This window comes from Equus przewalskii, chromosome 18 (genome assembly GCF_037783145.1).
Source record: "Equus przewalskii isolate Varuska chromosome 18, EquPr2, whole genome shotgun sequence".
Classification (NCBI taxonomy): domain Eukaryota; kingdom Metazoa; phylum Chordata; class Mammalia; order Perissodactyla; family Equidae; genus Equus; species Equus przewalskii.
Window position 1 is genome coordinate 50,319,600 of NC_091848.1, and position 23,067 is coordinate 50,342,666.

The 23,067-nt window shown below is 41.3% G+C and overlaps 1 protein-coding gene across 7 annotated transcripts in view; it reads right to left on the minus strand.

Moving 5' to 3' along the window:
• HHLA2 (HHLA2 member of B7 family) overlaps positions 1 to 22,556 on the minus strand; it is a 97,029-nt gene extending 74,473 nt beyond the window's left edge. The window contains exons 1-4 of one of the 7 annotated variants that reach the window (XM_070582799.1): positions 22,437 to 22,503; positions 10,759 to 10,829; positions 1,826 to 1,914; positions 1,365 to 1,425 (exon numbers count right to left, since the gene is read on the minus strand). The gene's annotated coding sequence lies outside the window, so the exon portion shown is untranslated. Of the gene's footprint in view, positions 1 to 1,364; positions 1,426 to 1,825; positions 1,915 to 10,758; positions 10,830 to 22,436 lie in introns of all 7 variants that reach the window. The other 6 variants (XM_070582801.1, XM_070582800.1, XM_070582797.1 and 3 more) reach the window with 6 other exon arrangements.
• Between the last annotated feature and the right edge of the window lie 511 nt (positions 22,557 to 23,067).

Here is a 23,067-nt window from a genome sequence, read left to right on the forward strand (position 1 = left end):
AGTCTGGTCTCTGACAAATGGCATCATAGACTTGTTCATCCCTGTGGCAAGGGGTCATCATTTTGTATTCTCAAATCAGTCAGTCATTGGCCATGGGCCATCCCAGGTGGTATGGCACAGCCTCCCAGGCCTCTCTGGGCAAGGACAATTCTCTGGAGCAGAGTGCATCCATGAGCCATTAGTAGTCAACACTCATAGCAGCTGGAGGTTGTATGCATCTGCCCAGCAAACAGGATCTGGCAGGACATCAACAGGCCCTACTGTTAGCACTGACACCTGTCCATTGACATAGCTAGTAGTGTGTAAGGTCCAGCCAGGAAACAGCAACAACCATAGGTCTTTGATAAACAAGAAATTAATCACAGGAAATTGGCCACATAGGCAATGGGAGAGGTGAGAAACGACGAGAGAGGCAACCCAGTGATCAGCAGTAACAAGAAGCTGCTACAACCCCCAGGGCTGGAGGTGGAAGGGAAGGTGGCATTAGCAGTCAGGGCTGTCTCTGCGAGCTCAAACCCCTGAGGGGATGCAGAGGGGACACCTCAGGAAGTAAGGATGGGGGGAATATCCTGGCTTCTCCCCTTCCCTCCAGTTTTCTGCCTCTGCTTCCTATTGGCCAAACCTACACAGAAGCCAGAGGGAAAGGCGGCCAGAGAACTGTAGCTGCTGGTGGTGCACAGGGGGAAGGGCAGAAAGAGAGCAAGAGTCAGCGTCAGGTGGCTGACACGGCTGCTGCAGCACATCTGCACACTTCCGTTCACGCCAAGCAAGAGGTATGTGCACCAAAACGGCTGTGTGTCAGCCACTTTCTCTGCTGTTACATAGAATAAACTACTTTGGGGACACAGACGTCTCTGTAGATTAAAACAGAAGTAAGGAAATGTATGCCAGGTCTTAGTGCGATCACATATCTACCATGTGTTCTAGCTCGGCCCCTAGTTCTCAAACCATGGAAGAGACCAACATTGAAACCTCCTCCTGGTGCCCATTCCCAACCCCAAATTAAATCTAGGCAAAGGGGCAAGAAAAAGTTGGAGGATTTTGAAGGTAATACCGAGTTCCGTTTTGTTAATAGTTTCCGCACAGGTTGACTTGGCAGGACATTCCCTTTGCTTGAATTTCCATTTTCTCCTTCTTACATCCGGGTAGATAATACTTAATATTTGATATTACTTGATATTTTCAAAATGTTAGTCACCATCTGAAATGTTTCACCATACGCTAAATAACATAATTAAGCATTAACCAGAGGTCCAAATTCAGTGGGCTCGTTTATATGTCTTTAATTATTTGTCAGGACTTGTGTCAGGACTACTCAAGGGGCAGTTTAGACAAGGTGCTTAATGAAGTGATGACAGGCTTACCAGGAAACGCAGAAAGACTAACCTCCCAGGTGTTGTTCTCTACCACTCGCAAATCAAATAGCTGGAAAAACATACATACATAGACAGGTTTGCTATGAGCGGAGCAATTTTCTGAGTATATATGCTACTGCAGACACACATACTCATTTCCATTTAGTAAGCTGAGGAAAACAAAGAATGGAATTATGTGTTCTCAACTCTACGTCTTTAAAACAACCTAGAAGGTCTATAAGCTACAACCCTCTACCAAATGCATAGTGCATTTATGCAAGAAATAGTATTTATGTGTGGGCATATTAGCACACAGTTGCCAAAACTTTGTTTGTTAAAAAAAAAGAAAGATCACTGAATATGCATGTTGAATGTTGCATTAAAAAAAAGTTTCCGCCTTCAGGGAACTCATATATCAGGGTAAATGGCATAAAGTCAAATATTTAGAACATAATATAGCAAGTACTCACATTTTCCCCAGATCTAAATTTCAGATGGTCTCTCAAGCTCTCAAATCAAATCCTGAGCTGCACCAGAGGGGCGTCCAGATCTCTATCTGCTGAGAAGAGAAATCAGACCCATAATCAGAACACATGAGCAAATTCATTCTCTCTGCCAGTATGGATTCGCGATGCAGTTCATTCTCAGTGATTAACAACTTCTGAGAATCAGAATTCAGCCACTTTATTATCAAATTTCTCTTGATAATCCAAATGAATTACTCTGACTTGCCAAGAAATTTAAACAAAATTAACAATTAAGCCAGCTGAGTTTTTCCAACAAGTAAGAAGGGAACAATATGCCATTAACTCCAACATAATATGATTGATGAAAATAACACAAGCATAATAAATGACACTTTAGACAAATTTTGCATTCTTCAGATATTTTTCCCCCCGAAAGCAATTTAAAAAGTACATAGCTGCTGGGACTGGCCCGGTGGTGCACCGGTTAAGTTCGCCGCACGCTCTGCTTTGGCAGCCCGGGGTTCATTAGTTCAGATCCCAGGTGTGGACTTATGCACCGCTTGTCAAGCCATCAAGCCATGCTGTGGCAGGCATCCCACATATAAAGTGGAGGAAGACGGGCATGGATGTTAGCTCAGGGCCAGTCTTCCTCAGCAAAAAGAAGAGGATTGGCGGCAGATGTTAACTCAGGGCTAATCTTCCTCAAAACAAAAAAGGAAAAGTATATATATAGCTGCTTTTTATCCATGTAAGACTTATCTTTTTCTGTAAATAAATATCAAACTGGGGATAAAATAATATCTTTTATTAATTTAGCCTAGAATTTCTCTCTAGAAAAATAGTCTAAGTAAACATGAATGGTATGGGGAAACATTTGGGGAGTGATGAAGAGGGGAAAAAAGTGCTAATTAAAGAAAATAGTGGGTGTATATCAAAAGAATACAGGCGTCAACCTCAAAGAGACCCTAATGGCCAAAGCTGGAAATTTTTTTTTTTTTAAAGATTTTATTTTTTTTCCTTTTTCTCCCCAAAGCCCCCTGGTACATAGTTGTATATTCTTCGTTGTGGGTCCTTCCAGTTGTGGCATGTGGGACGCTGCCTCAGCGTGGCCCGATGAGCAGTGCCATGTCCGCGCCCAGGACCCGAACCAACGAAACACTGGGCCGCCTGCAGCAGAGCGCGCGAACCTAACCACTCGGCCATGGGGCCAGCCCCCAAAGCTGGAAATTTTAAGCAGCAAAATAAATTATAATACTGGATTATAACCCCTCCCCCCAAAAATCCATGTGTCCATACTGATAGAAATGGTTGAATAAATAACTTTTTTCTTTACCAAAGAACATATAGTACGTACCACCCACCTCCAGGAGGTGGAGCTTAATTCCCCTCTCTTTGCATGTGAGCTGGACTTAGTCACTCACTTCCAACAAAGAGAGTATGGAAAAGGGGAAAACAGTAACTTTACAGTGAAAAAAACAGGCAAACATCACCTTAACTAATTGATCAAGGTTAACATGTCACGTCCCCTCCGTATGATGAGAAAGCCTCTTCACTTGTGTAGTATTCTGCCCAAAACCCACAACCCCAATCTAACGAGGAGAGAAACATGAGACAAGGCCAAATTGAGAGAGAGTCAACAAAAATCTCATCATTATACTTGAAAACTGTCAAGGTCACAAAAACAAGGAAAGACTGAGAAACTGTCACAGATTAGAGAAGACTAAGGAGACACAACTAGTAAATGCAATGTGGTGTTCTGGTTTGGATGGGATAGAAAATAAAAACTAGTGGAAAAACTGGAGAAATTAAAATAAGATCTGTAGGTTAGTTAACAGCATTTCACCATTGCTAATTTCTTAGTTGTTACAAATGAACCACAGTTATATAAAATGCTGATGTATGGAAAGTTGGGTGACAGTAAATAGGAACTCTACAACATTCTTGCAACTTCCGTGTAACAGTAAAATTAATCCAAAAATACAAAAAAAATTTAATTACAACCAAATGAAAAACTACAACATATACAAACATGTAGACCGTCCTTTAAGGGAAATTTATAGTCATAAATACTTATATTAAAAATGAATAAATGCTGAAAATTTATGAAATAAGTATAAAATCTAAGAAGTTAGAAAAATAAAACAAAGAAAATAGCAGGAAGACATAACAGTGGAAACAAGTGAATATAAATATAGATACAACAGAAAAGATTAAAGTCAAAAATTGACAAGACTAATAAAATTGACAATAGACAAGTTTCTGGCAAAATTAAATGAGAAAATTATTATTATGATAAAGATGGCATAACTACAAATAAAAACAGAAATTTAAAAGATAATAACAACTTTCTACAAGTGGATTTGAAAAGTCTTCTGGGAACCTTTCCTTTTTAGAACCAACACACACACGAAAAAAATAGAAAGCTTAAAGAATCCTATAATCATTAAAGAAACTAGACAATAGTTTAAAACCTTCCTATACACACACACACTCAGCAGGCCCAGATGGTTTCTAGATGAATTCTACCAAACTTCAAGGACACTCTGGTATTAAAACCAAGCAAAGAGAGCATGAGGACAAAAGAAAATCAACCTATTTCACCCAGAAGCACAGATACAAAACTCTAGATATAATGTTAGTAAGACAACCCTAACAACATTTACAGATAATGCACTATGACTGTGCTAATCATGTCCTCCAAGAAGCAGACACCATCTTGGGACAAGATGTGCAAGAGATTTATTGAGAGAAACTCCTGTGAAGGATAAAGGGAAGGAAACAGAAGTCAGCGGAACTCTCAGACGGTGGTGTGAAAGGAGCAAATGGAGAACAAAGAGCCTTGACTACAGTGCCGTGCTAAGGAAGCTTCGGCAAGACCTTTAGGGAGTCCTCAAGCCAGTCACCCATTAGACGCAGAACCCTCAGGAGTGAGCCTGCATTAGTATCACCACTGTGCTCTATCAGCAGCTCAATAAATACTGGCTGAGCATCAGGTGGGATCGACCACGGCCTGGGTAAGTGTGGCCATAACACAAAGGTAGCAATTAATCCAGAGGGCAGCAACTGAGGCTTTCAATCAACTGTACTCCACGTGGCAGGAGATCTGAGCCCTATATTTTCATGGCTGCCACAGTGACCAAGTTGGATTTTCCCCAGGAATCCTAAGGCTTAACATTAGAAGGATCTATAAATATGACTTCCCACATGCGTTGGACCCAAATTTGTGTGTCTTCAGATTCTCTTGGCTCAAATGCTTCACAGAACCTTACCATCACTGTTAGACCCTGATTAGTCATTTCCCTAATCAGCACCAGACCCTCCCTTTTAGCCACCTCTGAATAGCTAGATGAGCTAACCAGACACAAAAACATAACTCATGATGTCATGTGATATGAGTGGCGTCTCATACTTCCGGGTTTGAATGAAACACCATGCTGCAGGGCATGGAACCTGGCATTGTGAGACACCATCCAAGGGACTAGATGAAGAAACTTGAATGTATGGAATAGTTTACTTCCTGTAGGTAAACTTCAACTAACAGGAAACAGATCTGGACAGACGAACGCCTCCTCCCCCTCCTTCCTCCCACGCACTGCTTGGAGACACAGTTCTCTACACAGCCAGTTCAGAAAAGTCCCTGATGCTGAGCTAATGCAAGTACCAAGAGAACCACTGGGTCTCTTTTCGGCTCCTCATGAAGCAGTAGTCGGCGTGGTAATCCACCCCTTCACAAACCTCCCCATCTTCCCTCAATTCTGTTCTCCTTCTCTCTCACTATTTTGTGTTTGCACCTCCCAAATGAAACACCAGCATTTTAATCCTTGAGTCAGGTTCTGTTTCCTAGAGAATCCAGATTAAGACAACACATTAAACAGATTAAAGTTGAAAATCCAATCATCTGAATACGTGAAGAAAAAATTGATAATATATAAAATAATTTTTAAAACTTATTAAATGAGTAAAAGACTTTTTAAAATATGGTAAAGAATATATCTGAAAAATCTATAACAAATATACTCCCTTTAAAATCAGTTATAAGATAAGGATGCAGAATCAGGCAGGGACTGAGCAGCAAATGTGACAATATATTAGGGTAATCAAGAATAGTTTACTAATGTGGTTATTTACAAAGCTATGGGCAGAGTTAAAGGAAACTGACGAGGATGATGCTGTACTCTCAAGGCTTGTAAGAGGGAAGAGAATGCGTATTACCCTGGTCTGAAGAAGCAATTTACCAGATCTAGAGAGATTAGGGATCTGCAGGACATGAGCTGTTGGTTTTAGTAGAGGGGATACAGCCAACACTCAGTGACCCAGGAGATCTGTGGATATGTTGACAAAATCTTGAAAGTTATTCCTGATACACCTATAGTGGGTTGACTAGTGTGCTTCCAAAATTCACACCTACCTACAACCTCAAAATGTGACCTTATTTGGAAACAGGGTCTTTGCAGATGTAATTAACGTAAGGATTGAGACAAAAATCATACTGTATTAGGCTGTAGTCTAAGTCCAATGGGAGACAGGAAAGGACACACAGACACACAGGAAGGAAGGCCGTGAGGAGGAGGCAGAGATCGGAGTGATGCTGCCACAAGTCAAGGATTGCCAGCAGTCACCAGAAGCTGGAAGAGGAAGGAAGAATACTCCCCTTAGAGACTTCGAAGGGAGTGTGGCCCTGCTGACGCCTTGATTTCAGAATTCTAGCCTTCAAAGCTGTGAGAGAATACGTTTTTGTTGTTTTAAGCTACCATGTTTGTGGTAATTTGTTACGGGAGCCCTAGGAAACTAGCATAATACCCAAATTCAGAAAGAAACCATTTATCTCCTTTTTTTCTTGTGTGGGGAGTGGTAGGAAAGAAATGGGAATGTAAACAATCGAGTTGACTCTACAGTGGAACTATAGTTTGCACAACTGTACCTTGAACCGGGAGAAATCATCCAAAGGCCCCTGGCATATTCCCCCTTCGGAAACCACACACAAGCATGCACACACACAAACACACACCGACTAGCTGGTGTAAACACTGGAATGGAATACTTAGTAGGTAAAAAAAAAGACTTCAGTCCAGTTATCTAACAAAAACTGCCAAAGCTTAACATCCACCTCTGGCCAATAACTCAGCCTAAGAAAATGAGACTAGGATACAAAATACCCAGCCCTCAAAGAGTTCCTTGATGTGAGACAGTGGTGTTAGTGGTTGTAATAGTGGTCCTAGGTCTGACCCAGTGGGAAAAATCAAGAACCCATCACACATTGTATGTCAGAGCAATTTACCTCTTTAGTCACTAACTGAGCAAAATAAAGAAATGACACATTAAATAAGCAATATATACCGTAATCCAAAAAGGGATGGGGGTGCAGGAATAACATGCAAATGACTAAAAAAATAAAATAAAACCCAGCCTAGAATAAAACAGTTCAGAAAACAGAAAGAAAACCTCCACTTATACTAAGAAGATACCCCTAGAAAATGTGTACAATAAAACAAGTACACCAAAACAAGGTAAATGAAAGAATAGGAGGAAAACGGGATTGCAGACTTCAGAAAGCAAACAAAACATGCATTAAAATTCCTAGAGAGAATAACAGTGTAGAGCTAGCTGAGTACAGAAGAGATGCTGCTGAAAGCCGCTGTGACCATATATATTTTTTAAAACCTACAGTTTTCCTCCCGTGTGTCTTCATTACTACTCACACAGAACACTTCACTTCTGACACTTCTGGTCACCAAATGTGTGGGGTTTTTACCCCACCAAGCAATTCTGTGACACCAGCTGAGTGTCCTACAATTTAACTCAAAACTGACACTCTCTACCTGGATAGTCTAACGAGACTGCCCCCCACTTCAGATGCCAATCGCAAGTAGTAGGTAAGTAGATTACCCCCAACTTCCGGCTGACCTGGCCATAAATTGGAGGTTCCCATGACCTCCTCCCCTTGGATTCGATTATTTGCTAGAGTGGCTCACAGAACTCGAGGAAACACTTTACCAGTTTATTAAAGGATATGATAAAGGATACAGATGAACAGCCAGAAGAAGAGATACACAGGGTGAGGTCTAGGAGGGTCTTGAGCCCAGGAGCTTCTGTCCTCATGGAGTTGGGGTGGGTCATCCAAGTACATGGATGTGTCCACCCATCTGGAAGCTCTCTGAATCCCATGCTTTGGGGATTTTTATGGAAACTTCATCACAAAATCCTGATCAGTTAACTCCATTTCCAGCCCTTCTCTCCTATCCAGAAAAGGGATGGTGGGGCTAAAATTTCCAAGCTTCTAATCATGGCTTGGTCCTGTTTGTGACCAGCTCCCATCCAGACCCATCCGAGAGCCCAGTTAGAGTCACTTCATTAGATCAAGAGATCCTCCTAGTGCTCTTATCACTTGGGAATTTACAAGGGTTTCAGGAACACCTTGTTGAGTACAGGTCAAAGACCAAATATTAGAACAAGAGATGCTCCTAGTTATCTTATCTCTTAGGAAATTACAAAGGTTTTAGGGGCAAGATGAGGAAGTAAAAGGATAATTATTATTGGCCCTCCAAGTCAAGAGCCCATGAAATCACGCAGTTAATACATAGATAAATAGAAGAAAATTTCTCTGAAATGAAGACAAAATTGAATTGTTGATTAAAAGAACTTCCCATGTTCCAGGAAAAATTGATACAGAATGCTCAGGACCAAGGTATATCCTAATTAAGCTGAATATCAAATCAAAGGGGAAGAGAGATAAAATTTTACCTTTGTGCCTAAACAATCAAGCAAAAAAGAGGCATGAGTGGCAAAGAGGAAAAAGAAGGACCTCTGACTTCTCCACAGAAGACAACAGAGAATGCTGACCCTACAATGTTTTATTTCCTATGGGTGTGTGCTCTTTTCATGGAGAGAGCCAGTGTAGGACAGAAGTGGAGCACCAGAAGGAAATATTCTATTAAACGCCCTCAAGGAGTTCCTTTTCTCCTCTTCCTTCCTACTTCCTCTCCCTTTGACTTCAGGACTCCATTGCATAATCTCTTCTGAGCCAGGCCCCCAAGAACAGAACTAAGAAAAGGTACTTCCCTTAATAGCAGCCACTTTCCACCTGAGAACAGCCCTTGTGGCAACGAAATGCTACGGAGTGGCTACAAGGGAGCCGGGGAAAAGGAAAAATCCAGAAAACTAATTCAAAAAAGTGTATGACATGCCTTGAACAGAACTGAAGGTCTTGGATTGTCAGAATCCAGGAATCCTCAGCTGTAACTTGAACAAATCAAGTATGATTAGCAGGGCAGAAAGTTGGGGAAGATGTTAAATGGTCGATAAAATAGTGTCTGTGTCAACATGCTGCCAGTAAAATGATGGGAGGTAGGTGGAAGCCTGGGTAGGAAAATATTTACAGGTTTCTAGTTAATCTAAGTGCTTACTATTTCAGACCTATTATCTAGTGACAAATTAACCCTCCTCATACAGTAAAACAGAAAATGAAACAAGGTAGCCTGTCCTTTAACCCAATTTATATATCATAAAAAGGTCAGATGGTTAAATCTTCATATTAAAATTCATTTCCCAACTAGAAAAAGCAGATCTAACTAGTAAATATACGTTCTTGCATGAATTAGATGGTGAATATAAACAGCAACACAGAAATCAAACCTCAGATCCTTACTAACCTTATTTCCTAAACCCCTAACATTTCTCAACTTTCTTCTAAAATGAGAATACCCACCCAAGACCTCGGCTTAGTTCATAGGAGATGCTCAGCAAATGAGTCACGGAGATTAAACCAACGTGGAAGCACAAGAGAAAAGGTAGCAGGAAGGGTAAGACAGGCGGCAGAGAGAAGTGGGAAGTAAAATACGCTGCTTGGCTCCAAGAAGAGAGAAGAAGAGAAGACGACCTTGAGGCTGCTCAGTCGAGGGAGACGGAGGCAGACCTCTTAGAAGGAAAGATGACAAGAATGTGTCATACAGATGAAAACTACAGTGGGCCACCCTCAAAACTTCGAAAGGAAAAGAGGAGCCACGTAGCCTCTCGAATTAGCCTAAGGAAGAAAATAGAGATGGAGGAGACAAGGGCCCTTGAAACAGTTGGGGGTGGGAGAGGGAAACACACTGACTTCAGGTTGTGGTGGGAGAAAACCATGGGGAGAGAATTGTGAGTTGAATAGATGGTACCTTGAGAAAACAGACTGCAAGAAGATAGCTGGAGAAAAAAGCAAATGCCTCAGAAAGCAGCAGATGTGTCTAGAATCTTCAGAAAAGGAAATGAATAACAACGGGGGAAACACAGCTAGGGTATACTTGAATTCCATCGTCTATTTCTGCTGTCACGTCACTGGAATTCACAGGCGAGACAAAAGGATGGTAAAAAGCCCTTCAAAGGCGGCTTGTAGAACTATGTCAGAACAGGCAACAGTAAAAGAACAAGGACGTACAAGAATTAGAGATGTAATCCATGAAGCACACTTAGAATGTAAAGTTGTTTTGCATATAAAATAAAAAGCTAAATTCAATGGGGAGAATTGGTTTGGAGGGCCTAGGTCTCTTCGCTCTCAAATTTTAAAGAGACTAACTCCAAGACCAGAAAAATGTAAATTAGAAGAGATATTTGTAGATGTATAATCTCTTCTTTCCCTTCCATTGGAAAAGGAAATTTTCTTTCGTTTAATTGTAATGCTATGAAATATTTCAGCTGTGTTGGAAGCTAAGCCTAAATATTTGATGTCATTAGCCATTTTTGATTACTCTCAATATCAAGATTAAAGCATATTGAGATAAATATGATAGGATTCTTAAAGTAACGTGTTTGAGAATTTAGAATTGTATTGCAAGCAACAGCAAAATCCTGGAACAAACTGGCTTAGACAACAAAAGAAATTTTCTGAGACATATAATTCTGGGAGACTCAGGCCACTTTGATCCAGGACTCATGTTATCAGGTCCCATGTCTCTGCTTACCTCCTATGGGTTTGCTCCAGATACACCCAGGCTTTCCTCATGGTGATAAAATGGCTGCAGAAGTCTCAGACCTGACATCCACACACAGCCAAATCACGTTGAAAAGAACAGGAGTTTCAGTCAGCACCTTTTAATGAGAAGTTTGTTTCCCAGAAGCCCAAGGAAACAACGTTTTGCATATTATTGGCTCACTTGGATTATTTTCTCATCCCACCCATCACACTGGCTTCCCCCACTCTCTAACTGGTTTCTCCTGGGAACACTGTTTCAGTAAATCATTTGCACCTAAATCTTTGGCTAAGCAGCTGTTTGTGGTAGAATCTTCCCTAAGACACACAAAAAAACACACTGAACCCCCTGGCAGGTTATCCTTGAAAGCTCTCACGTGTTCCTTCCCACCCTCACGTCTGCACAAGCCGGCATTTCATACTCTTCTTCTCACACACTTCCTTTCCCAGGTTCCGGGTTCTGACCGAGCCTCCTAATTCTCCTGCTCCTCTCAAATTTCTTCCCTGTGCCCTCTGGAAACCTCATTTCACAATAAACTGCCCTTTACCCGTAGCCTGCTTAGATTTCTGCTGCCTCCCAGCCTCAGCTGAAACCTGATTCATTCCCAAAAGCACCATTTCCCCTTCTTCGCCTTTTTCTTAAGAAGGGATGACTCATTTTCCCACCTTCTCTCACACTGGAACCTGCAAACAAAGCTGCCAATCTCCTTGTACAACAACACTCTTTCCAAATCGTCACTTCTGGATCTTAAAGCTTCCAGATCTCACTGAGAATCGACATTGCTTCTGCAGTGACAAACGCTCCTACACAGGAGGGTACTTTGGGAGTGTCAACTGTATTTAAGCTGGATGGGGCTTATATGGCTGGGTTAGAGTATTCTTTATACCTTTTATACATACCAAATGTTTTTCAACAAGTGCCTTGTGGCTTGGGCCATCTGTTGTGGCTTTCTTATGCTCCTTCATTTATTGTCTGCTAAATCCTGATCAGCTGCCACAGATTTTGAAAACTAGCACCAAAATCAGTCTTCTACTCCATCCTCAATGTTAACAACATTCTGGGTCATTATGATGCCCATGTGATAAAAACCTAAAACTCTTCAAGGAAAAAGTCAAGAACTCAAAAACTAATCATTTCTACACTTACTCTCTCATTTCCATAGACGGATTCCTGCCCTTAGCACTCAGAACTCCCTGAAATCTCAAACTCATCCTACCTTGACACAGCCCCCCATCATTCTAACGCTCACCTTGGAAACCTCTCCACTACACTAACTTCTCCCTCCCACGACACTAACAACTTTAAGAGCTCCAAGCCCTGACTCCATCAATGCTCCCATTTTCACTTAGGCTATTGTATGCTTCCTGGGTCTTTTTACAAAAACTATTTGACATTTTGAGCTTATTTGAAAAAAAAAAAAGGCTAAACGGAGAGGTTTCTTTTCCTTGTTGCCAAGTTCATCTCGATAACCACAGAGCTGCTAGCTTAGCTCTCATGTAATTAAATTTGTAATATAATTTGTCAATTCACAAATCTCTAAGAGCAATGTTTAGCAATTGATGTTACTTCAGAAGAAATTTAGATTCTCACGGTGAAACTAGCCGTGGAAACAGGAACAGGTTTGAATAAGGCTTTGGGTTTTCTCTTCCCCACAAAAGATCAAAATGTGGTAGAAAGGCTACTACTCCCAATTAGCACTTAATACAACCAAAGATGAAATGAGTGGTAACCAACACCCGTAAAGAGTTTATCCTACAATTAACTTTAGTGTTTATTATTTTAAATTCTATGAGGATATTAAAAAGATATCCTTTCAATTAAGAACATTAAGTACACATCCTCTTAAAAAGAGTAGGAGAAGCGAAGCTCCCTACACCCTCTCCTTGCTCCTACCTACTTTCCACCATGTACATCAGGAAGTGGAGATGAATCCAGTTGTCACTGGCATTTAAACAACACTTGAGCCACTGAAGCAAGTGGGCTCCTGTTGACATCATCTGGGCAGTTCTTTCTCCAAGAAATGCTATGATATTTTGGTTTGTTTTTTTTAAGGAGGAAGATTGGCCCTGAGCTAACATCTGTGGGCACTCTTCCTCTTTTTTGTCTTCTCTTTGAAGTCCCCCAGTACATAGTTGTATATCCTAGTTGTAGGTTCTTCCAGTTCTTCTATGTGGGACACTGCCTCAGCGTGGCTTGATGACTGGTGCTAGGTCCAGGCACAGGATCTGACCCGGGGAACCCCGGGCTGCAGAAGCGGAGTGTGGGATCTTAACCACACGGCCAAGGGGCTGGCCCCCAATATTTTGGTTTTAATGGGCTCCCCAATCCTGAGGTCACAGAGAGAAGGCTGGTCTCATTTCCATAATCAGCATTCCCAAACCACACAACATGCGCATGGCTTAGAACTAGTTCTGGAAACTCTCCACTACTTGTTAAAGTGGAAGTACCCTTTCTGAGGCTGGAAAACTAGTAAAGGGTCACAGTGACTTTCTAGGGCCCCAAAGGTTTGCACACTGAGTGTGGACCCACTGTTCTTAGGGCACTGAGGAAGGCTGGAGAGAAGTATTGAGTGAGGCAGGGGTTCCTTCCAGTTAATCTTGAAGCAATCCCCAGGCAAATATTCCTGTATTCAAAAGGAAGGAAACAGGAGTTCTCAGAACCACCTGGGTAGAGCAAGAAGCTCTCGACAACTCCTTTGAAGTGATTCTGCAGAAGCCATTGATCTGTCCCCTCCCTTCACAGCACCACGAGCCCTGGTCAAAGGTGCACAGGGAAGACGTTATTCCCCTGGACACTATACAATGTGTCCACACACATCTTCAGAGGCACATCAAACCTGCAGATCTGAAATCTACAGTTCTCAGAGGCATAATTCTTATCTATTCCTTCAGTCATCTTTTATATTTTTTCCACCAGTCCCCCATTCTAGTAAAGCAGGTGTTTTACATGCATGTATCACATACCAGATCCTAGCTGTCCTCCACAGATGCTGACTTTAAATTGGCTAGGAAGTAGCAGCGTGTTTCTGATAGCCATCCGTCTAATCTGAAGAGGTTTGGTATAAAAAGTTATACAAGAACGAATTCAGAGGAAGACGTAGTTTTGGATTTAAAACAATATTGCCAACTCAGTTTGGGGAGGAAGGTGGAGGTTGATCAAAGGGTAAAACAGTAAAAGAAGAAATAAGATTCTAAGGAGGCAGAATTCAAAGAGATGATTGTAATAAACCCATCAATTACAGATCATTTTCTCTAGGAAAATCTATGAAAGAGTAAGAGAGATTTTCCCCTTCCCAGAAATCCCTCTCTCCTCTAGTTGGCAGGGCTAATGGAGTACAAACCGTAGAAAAGAAATTTTTTTTCAGTTAGAACACCTATAGAGAGAGGCTTAAAAAGATAAGGAGTTAAGAGAACCTTCTCTATGAAGACATGTCTTTGAAAAGATGTTAAAAGCCTGGATAATTAGTTATGAGCTATAATAGTCTCCATTTAAGTTCCTGTTTGATCTCCATTTAAAATGAGGAAACAGTCTCAGAGAGTAAGTAAATTGCTCCAAGTCACAAAGTCACTTACGCAGTGGACCTACTCCCATCCCAAAGCCCGTCCTGCTCCTACTCTGCGCTGTGCGCACCTTTGAGAGGATGAGAAGCCAGCTATCTTTCAGGCATGTCTGGGTGTGACCATTTCAGCCACACATCTTAGGCAAGATGTGGTTTCCAGATGCTCTTGCCTTCCAAGTGGGCACTCAAGCCCAGATTTACGAAGTGAATAAAGTCAGCAGCAAAAAAACTGATCTTACAAAGCTCTCTCAGTTTTTGCTGGCCACAAAGATGGCTTATGCAACAAGAAAGACCCCTCACCCACACACCCAAGAAGCTCTCCTGTGGTTCACTTTGTAATTAATAGAAGTCACTCAATAAGTGTTGGCGATGTGGCAGGAAATTTGCTAAGTATATTATAAACATTCCTTTACTCGATTCTTGCATTAACTCTAGAAAATACATACTGACATGTCCATTTTATAGATGAGCAAATTCAGGGCCACGGAATTGAATAATTTATTCAAAATTCACAGCAAGCGGCAAGGCCTAAGTATGAAGCACCTGCTATTAACTTCATACCATGTGTCATGGAGGACAGAGAATATGGCTCAGGCTCATGCTTCAACCAGTTTATTCTCCTCCTCAGATATCCGACAGATTCATGTTGCCCATGTTGGGCTCCAGGGCAGGCCACCCCAAAATATCCCACAGTAGCATATTTGTTTTGAATTAAAGTTACTGGAGAAGCACAAAGGGCATTCTGACTCTCCTGTCTCTGTTCCCCCTGAAAGCAGGAAATAAATCTCCCATGTGAAAGAGATTTTCACATCACAGAGATTCTGCATCTTAATCACCAGAGCTGGGGAATTCAAGGCCAAGAAGCCTGCATAAACAAACCTTGCTAATGTACTACCTCAAGCCTAAACTCTGCTTACATTTCTCACTGTTTATATACCTCAAATCTCTTTCTTTGTCCTGTCATTCCTCATAAATTTGTTGTATCTTTGTGTAAAAGATGCATATACTGCCTGCTTTGTTCACTCGGTAAGCATCATTTCACTATGATCTCCAATATGTACATATTGAACTGGGGTCATCTCCCATTCATCTGCTCTTGTGTCAATTTTATCGTTAGTTCAGCCATAAGAAAACAAGAAGGGAAGACAGGTGGTTCCCCCCTGCCCCAACACCCACAAACTCCTCAAAATAAAACCAAGATACCAAAATATGGTCCCAGGCTATCTTTCTAGAATGTCTACCCTTCATCCCTATCTTCACACACAAAAGGATTCTGGTCATAGTCACTTGCCTGTCTCCTGACTGTGGCCTGTGCTTAGCCCATACTGCTTCCTCCACCTGGGATGTCCCTCACGTCGACATCCACCTGTCAAAGCCCTTTCCATCTTCCAAAGTCACACATATGTCTTCTAAAGAGCTTCTTGAGATCCTCCTCCAAACTACTTTCCTTTACACTCCCATAGCAACATCATCACTTCTACTGTGGCATTTATCATGCTTGGCCTCTTGTAAATTCTTAGATTAAGCCTGTGGCTGACTGAGACCCTTCTCTCTTTAGATGCACACTTACATGCACACACACATGCTCCACCTGGGAGGTGTGATAGGCAACCTCTAAGATGGCCCCAGTGATCTGCCTCCTAGAATTCACACCCTTATGTAACTTCCTCCCCCTTGAATCTAAGCTAGATCTAGTGACTCACTTCGAACAAGTAGAATGCAGCTGAAGCAATGAAATATCACTTCTAGGATTAGGTTACAAAAAGACTGATTTCCATCTTGGACCTCACTTGCTCTCTTGTTCTGGGGAGCCAGTTGCCGTGCTGTGAGCTGCCCTATGGAGAGGTCCATGTGGCACGGAACTGAGGGAGGCCTCTTGCTCACAACCAGCAAGGAACGAAGGCCTTCATGTCCAACAGCCCACAAAGAACTGAATCCTTCCAACAACCATGTGTGTGAGCTTAGAAGTCAATCTGCTCCTGTCAAGCTTTCAGATGAGACGGCAGCTCTGGAGGATGCACTGACTGCAGCCTCTTGAGAGGCCTCGAGGCAAGGGCACTCAGTCAAGTTCTATACATATTCCTAATTTACAGACACCATAAGCTAACTGCTTGCTGTTTTAAGGTACTGCATTTTGGGTCAATTTGCACATAACAATAGACAAATAATACAGTAAGTGTACAATGTATCTGAATTATGTTTTAGGATACACAGATGTAATTAAAAGGATATCCGTCTCCAAAGAAGTACAAAAACTTTACTCATGTCAAAGCTACAAAGAAAAAGCCACGAACACATTGGTTCACAATTCAAAAGAGTTGAGCTGTCTCTTTGCCAGGAATTTATACCCAGAGAGAGTTCCAGAAAAGACTCATTTCTGAATGTCCACTATCAAAAGGGAGCTATACACTCCAGGTACCTAATACTATTCCTGAAAAATGGTGTCTAGGATGTGGATGCAAAAAGCAAAAGCCCCCACTCATCAAAAGCTCTTCAAGCCAGATATTAGGATACTTGTTTGACGAAGTGTAAAACTGATGTTCAAACTACTACCACACACAGTACACATGCCACCTGTCTTTAAATTAAGCACAGTATAAGGCCACTCTCCTGAAAAGAGCAGGAACAAAATGGCCTGTTTATGGAGAGACTTATGAAAAGGTAATCAGGTGGACCCGGCCCCGTGGCCAAGTGGTTAAGTTTGCGCACTCCACTTCAGCGGCCCAGGGTTACATGGATTCGGATCCTGGGTGTTGACATGGCACCGCTCATCAGGTCATGCTGAGGCAGCATCCCACATAGCACAGCCAGAGACACTCACAAGTAGAATATACGACTATGTACTGGGTGGCTTTGGGGGGGGCGGGGGAGGAGGAGGAGGTGGGGGGGAGGAGGAGGAGAAAATGATTGGCAAAAGATGTTACCTCAGGTGCCAATCTTAAAAAATGGTAATCACGTTATTTGACAAAAAAAACCCTGACCACAGACAGACATTGCCATAGACTTTAGAAAAGACTAACTTCTTAACATTTCCAAGGAGTTAGCCATGATTCCACGGTGAAACTCTCTAAAATGGAAAATGGCACAATGGATGGAGTCTCTCAAAATCAATACAAATAACAGTATCACAAATAATCCTCCCTCCCCTCAAAAGATGTAGAAAAGCCAAAAACACCCTTGTGATTGAAAAAGTTTCTCTAAACTCAGGTTTTGGAAAGAGAATAACCAAAGTTAGAAAGGTGTTATTGAGGATGAATTCAAAACTACGATAGTCACAGGCTAGAATTAAAATATCAGAAAAGACAAATTCCAGTTTGAGGTAAGGCTGATGAGAAGGGTTAAGAATGAGAGAGGGCTCTGTCAAACCACCTGTGGAGCTTGTGCTGGAGAAGGATGAGCTCCACTGCTGAGCGTGCGATTAACAGTTAATAGACAGAATTCTTATTTTCTTTGCATCTTCCTACTAAAAGATGGTTCTTTAGGCTAAAAGTGACAGAACAAAGAATGTCTAAGGATGAACTGAAGGCCCGAGTAGAGTGAGGGTCTCCAATTCCTGGGCCCAGATTAAACAACACGAGATGTAGAAAGAACCTGCTTTGCAGTTTAATTACGGAGTCCTTATCAAATTCCTCACGGTTGTTCCATAGGCTATCTTTAAACACAAGTACACTGTTAATGATAAACTGAGCTGCTAGTTTTCTTGAGTCACACAGACAACCCTGGAAGAATGAGTTAGTCATGGAGTGGATTGACACCCAGTCACTTTACACTCACATGATCTTACTGGTTGTTTAATGCTGGGTATTAAACTGGCTAGTGCTCCTGCCTTGAGGGTCGAATATACTCTCACTCATGGATAAATATTAATTCTATATTGTGGAGATGAAGCTAATCCTGCCATTTAACTCTCCAGAAGTAATTATGGCAACTGAGAGCATCTAGTATAGACCACAGCTGTCTATAGCTGGTAACATCTGGGCAGAAGCGATAGAAGCATATCGTAGTTCATCTTATTGAGAAAGACCAATAAGGAATAAGACTGTTGGAGTAGAGATCGTGGCTCTTACACTTATGTTTGTGGCATTGGACAGAAATGGGAATAAAACCTCTTGGATGTTTGGAGGATTAAACAAATTAATGTGTCTAAAAGTGCGTAGAACAATTTTTGGCACATAATACACACACAGTAAGTTTTAACTTTTATAAAAGCCTTGGAACTCAGAAATGAGGCTCCTTACCAATAATTAACAGATGGAGTTTTAGAAGTTCCCGAAGGCTTTTTGCCTTATAATCAAAATGGATAAAAGTCTTAGGAATAAAAATATTCATATTTCATATTTTTATTGTCTACAGATTCCACAGGTAAATAACGTATCTCAGAGGACAAAAGCTAATAACCAATAGCATCTTAGCCCTTAGAACTCTATTCCAGTGTACCCACCAGATGCTCTTTCCAGTAATGTACTAGGTCTGGAAATAGGATGCTTGCTATATTGTGTCTTAGCGTTTTATGAATTTGAAATTGACTCTAGGATTACGCATGCTCTATATTTACTAAGATACTGCTTTCAAAAAGGGTTTTGTAATATATACTGCCACTAGCAACGTTTGGAAGTACATGTCATACTTCAAGATTACCAGCAGGAGATATTTTAAATTTTTTGCTACTTAAAAGGGGCATCTTTGTCTTGTATTAATTTGCATTTATAATTCCTTAAACAAATGAGACAGCTTTGCTAAATATTTTAGCTTGTTGCCTGCGTTACTTAGAAACGTAGCTTGAGGGGATTTTTGCAATTTTATCAAAAGTTATGATAAAAATTGTTTACATAATTGCAGGTAAATGATCCTTAAATGCTTTAGGTTTTAGAAAATATATAGCAGAGCTTTTAAAAAGGTATAATAAATTCTTTAGAGATCAGACGATTAGATGAAATGGTTCAAAGAAGACATCAATTAAGGAAGTCTATTTAAATATGGAAAATGTTCTTAAAAATACTTTAAATGCAGACTGAGGCGGGGATTGGCTGGGCTGGGACAGCATGGAGGGGAGGACCCAGTTTAACCGCAATAGATTTGAAAGAAAAAAAATATGCCTAAGGGACGCCCAAGACAAGGAGTAAAAATTTAAAGATACAACTGGGAATAGAATGTTCAATGAAGTACTGAACTTTGTATAAGACGGTGGTATTTTCCAAGAGAAGAAATACTCACTTCCCTAATTTGCAATGATGTTAAATCTTAACATCCTACACGTAGAAATATTACCAAAGTCAGTCCTGGCAACACTGATTTTGTATAATTGACAGGACATTCTTGTGATTACAGCTAAGGCACACAGAGGATGGGCAGAAGAAGAAGGCAAGGTTTTTCTCTTCAGAGGTGTTCTCTGCAATGCCTCTAATCGAATTAAAAGGATCCCAGTTGTCAAAGATGGTGTGCAGGAAAGAACCGGGGTGGCCATGGAGAGGACATGCCATCTGAAGCTGAAAGAGTGAAGGTAATAAAGCTGTAGGAGCATATTTGCATATCTCCAGCTTGTATCTTAATATCTCCTTGGTCGGGGATTGGTAGTTTGAACTCTAAACGGCTGATAAGGAGTGATGTACAATTAAATACTACAGGATTCCAAGATCAAGAGCAAGGGAAAAGCAGCTCCCATTACTCAGAATTTAAAGGTAAGCCTCTGAAGAGACATTTAACAGTTTCTACAGAGAAAAATTCTGAAACCGAAGCCCTGATAAGAGGTTGTGCCTGCCAGCTGCATCTTCTGCCTCCGCAGAGTCGGATGCAATGGAGGGCATCAGCAGAGAGCACTGAGAGAAACAGCATCCGGAGAAGAGGACGCCTCCAAGGAGAAGGTCTATCTCAAAAGAAAGAAAAACACATATTTTCAAAGACCGTGGGGTAAAAGAGGCCCTAAATGTGTATTGGGAACTTTAGTTTGGGCTAAATCAGAGGGATTTTTAACACATAAATACCACAACTGAATGCAATGAAAGGTGTGCATATGTTAGAAAGATACTATTATATTGGAAAGGAGAGCAAAGTTAAAGAAAACCAGAATAGCAGGACTTCTAGGATGACATCTGTTTCTAGCTCTGATTAAGTGGAATGAACCTGGGCCCTAGCTTCCTTCTCTAGGAGAGTGAGGTCAGAGCCCGAGAGAGTGTACACCCAACAGCCAGTCTCACCTGGGAGAAGCTGAGGTATTTCCCGAGTAGGCAATTTGGTCTTCTTGAGCTTCAAAGAAGTCAGGAAGTATCTGGGCCCTTTGGGGGCCCCTGGGCGGCTGCTGGGGAGTCTCTTAGAGAAGAGACATTCATTCCCACCGGGTGGGGGAAATGTTGGCAAGTCTGGAGTTGGGCCAGTCATAGAGACTCATTCAATGCCTCAAAGAGGAGGGTGCTGTTATGCAACAGTTAGGAACAAAGTTTCCACTTCTAGACAAGTCTCTGGGAGTTTCCAATTGATTGACAGCCATAGGAGGAAAACCACCTTTTTAACAATGCCTCGCTATGCAACGTAGACCTGGTTACTGACCACAGCAAGGAGGAACTGGCCAGGATCCCCAATTATTGATCAAAATGTTCGTACAGCTGTGGTCTCCTTTAAGCGTCTGCAGGAAAACTTAAGCCAGGAATTGATCCCTTCTCCAGCACAGGCGCGCTATTGGGCCGCACGCTGAAACTGGCCAGAGCTTCCATCCACAGACTAATTTACTTTAAGAACCACCAAAAAAATTAAAAATACATTAAATAAATAAAAGGGGCCGGCCCTGTGGCTGAGTGGTTAAATTCATGTGCTCCACCTCAGTGGCCCAGGATTTCACCACTTTGGATCCTGGGCATGGACATGGCACTGCTCATCAGGCCATGCTGAGGTGGCGTCCCACATAGCACAACCAGAAGGACCTACTACTAAAATATACAACTACGTACTGGGGGGCTTTGGGGAAAAGAAGAAGAACAAAAAAGAACCTCCAAACTTTTAGGATACTCAGTATTATAATAAAATATCATAATATATTGTGATGTGATTAGGAAACTATTTGTCTTTTATATTTATATTCTGAAACAATAACGATCATTACTTATTGAACACTTTCTAGATACCAGGCACCTCACTAAGCACTTCAATACATTTCATTGAATCTTCACAACAAACCTAGGAGGTCCTGTCTATCCCCATTTTACAAATTAGCAAGCTGAGACTCAGAGAAAAATATTCAACTGTGCAGTGGTGGAACTGGTTTTCACACCAAGGATTATTTGACCCTGGAGACTATGATTTTGACAACTACACCTTATTACACCTTTTAATTAAAATATGTTCATAAATGTGGGAGATGAGACCAGTTTACTGTTCTGGACAGAAATGATTTCCTCCAAGTTTCTGGGACATGAGGAAACTCAAGTTTGTTTTGTCAAGTACCAGTAATAGAAAACCTAAATTATTTTTTTCTATTGTCCAAAGTCCCAAATAATAGGAACTTAACAAGAATTAAATCTTACCTTGGTGAAGATTAAAATGAAATTAATTTAATGACTCTCCCTTGAGACAGGGTAAATAGCTAGCAGACTTCAGTTTCTTATTTTAGAATTCAAAGATCACTTGATTCTGTTAGAAAACCACTATCACAGTCCTTTTTTCCCCATAGTTGGGGGGGGTGGGGTGTGGAAGATGTATCTTTGGGGTGGCTAACAAGCCTCTATAGTGTCATTAGATGAACAATTATAAGTAAGTAATTACAAGTAGTTATAAGAATACACCCTCAGACATAAATTTCCCAAAATACTTTTCAAAACAGGCATTCCTCATCCATCCTTCAGTACCTTATCAGAACATTAGGACTTTCACCTTTTGTATTTTATCATGTTTGGTAAGTTCTTTTATTTGAAATACTTCAGCAGGATCCTTCAAGACAACCTTTTATTAAGCTTTTGTTTTGCACATACACACTATAAGTATTTGCGCTAAATCAATTTAAATAACCTGTTGCAATTTTTCTCCTGACAAAAATAAAGTATTAATTAAAACCACACACTTTTGATTCATTTGCGCTCAATTTTAAGTTCTAGGTATAAACAACATAGAAAGAAATTCTTACCTTGCTTAGAAATTGAGACCGTTCAGCTGAATGCTAAGTAGTCCTTAAGAATAAAGGTTGAAGTCAGGTGTGAGGGAGGGGGATGAAGAACGCGGTATGAGTCAGAGAGTGAAGTCTAACACATGACTGATTAGTTAACCTATGACAGATCAAGGAAACCAATGATGTTACACAGGACTCCTTCTTTCAATGTAAACCCCGCCCAGATTAGGGTTATACAGATTTTAAGAGTCCAGAAATCAGAATGCCTGGTTACAGATAATACAGTGGAGCAGATAAGCATTGACCTGTGGAAGAGGTGCACTTTGGTTTCCATGCTCTGCGTGCCAGCCTTCATCATCAGCGTGATTCAGGCAATTTCCTGGAGTGGGACTGCTCTCCGACTTCCATGTCCAGAGCAAACCTGTCTGCTTTGCTGCAGAGCGGTAAAGAAAATTGTGCTGCTGGTTGCAGTGGGTGCTCGCAGTTCTATGAAAGAGTCATAACCCTACACAAAGTCAAGGTTTGTCCTCACCTACAGTTCTCACTGAAGTTCTGGTTGCTTGAATACCCAAGTTTAGCAAACACAGCTTCAGAGAAAAGACTTCTTTGTAAAGACTTCCCTGAACTCCACGGGGGAGAGCTTAGCAGT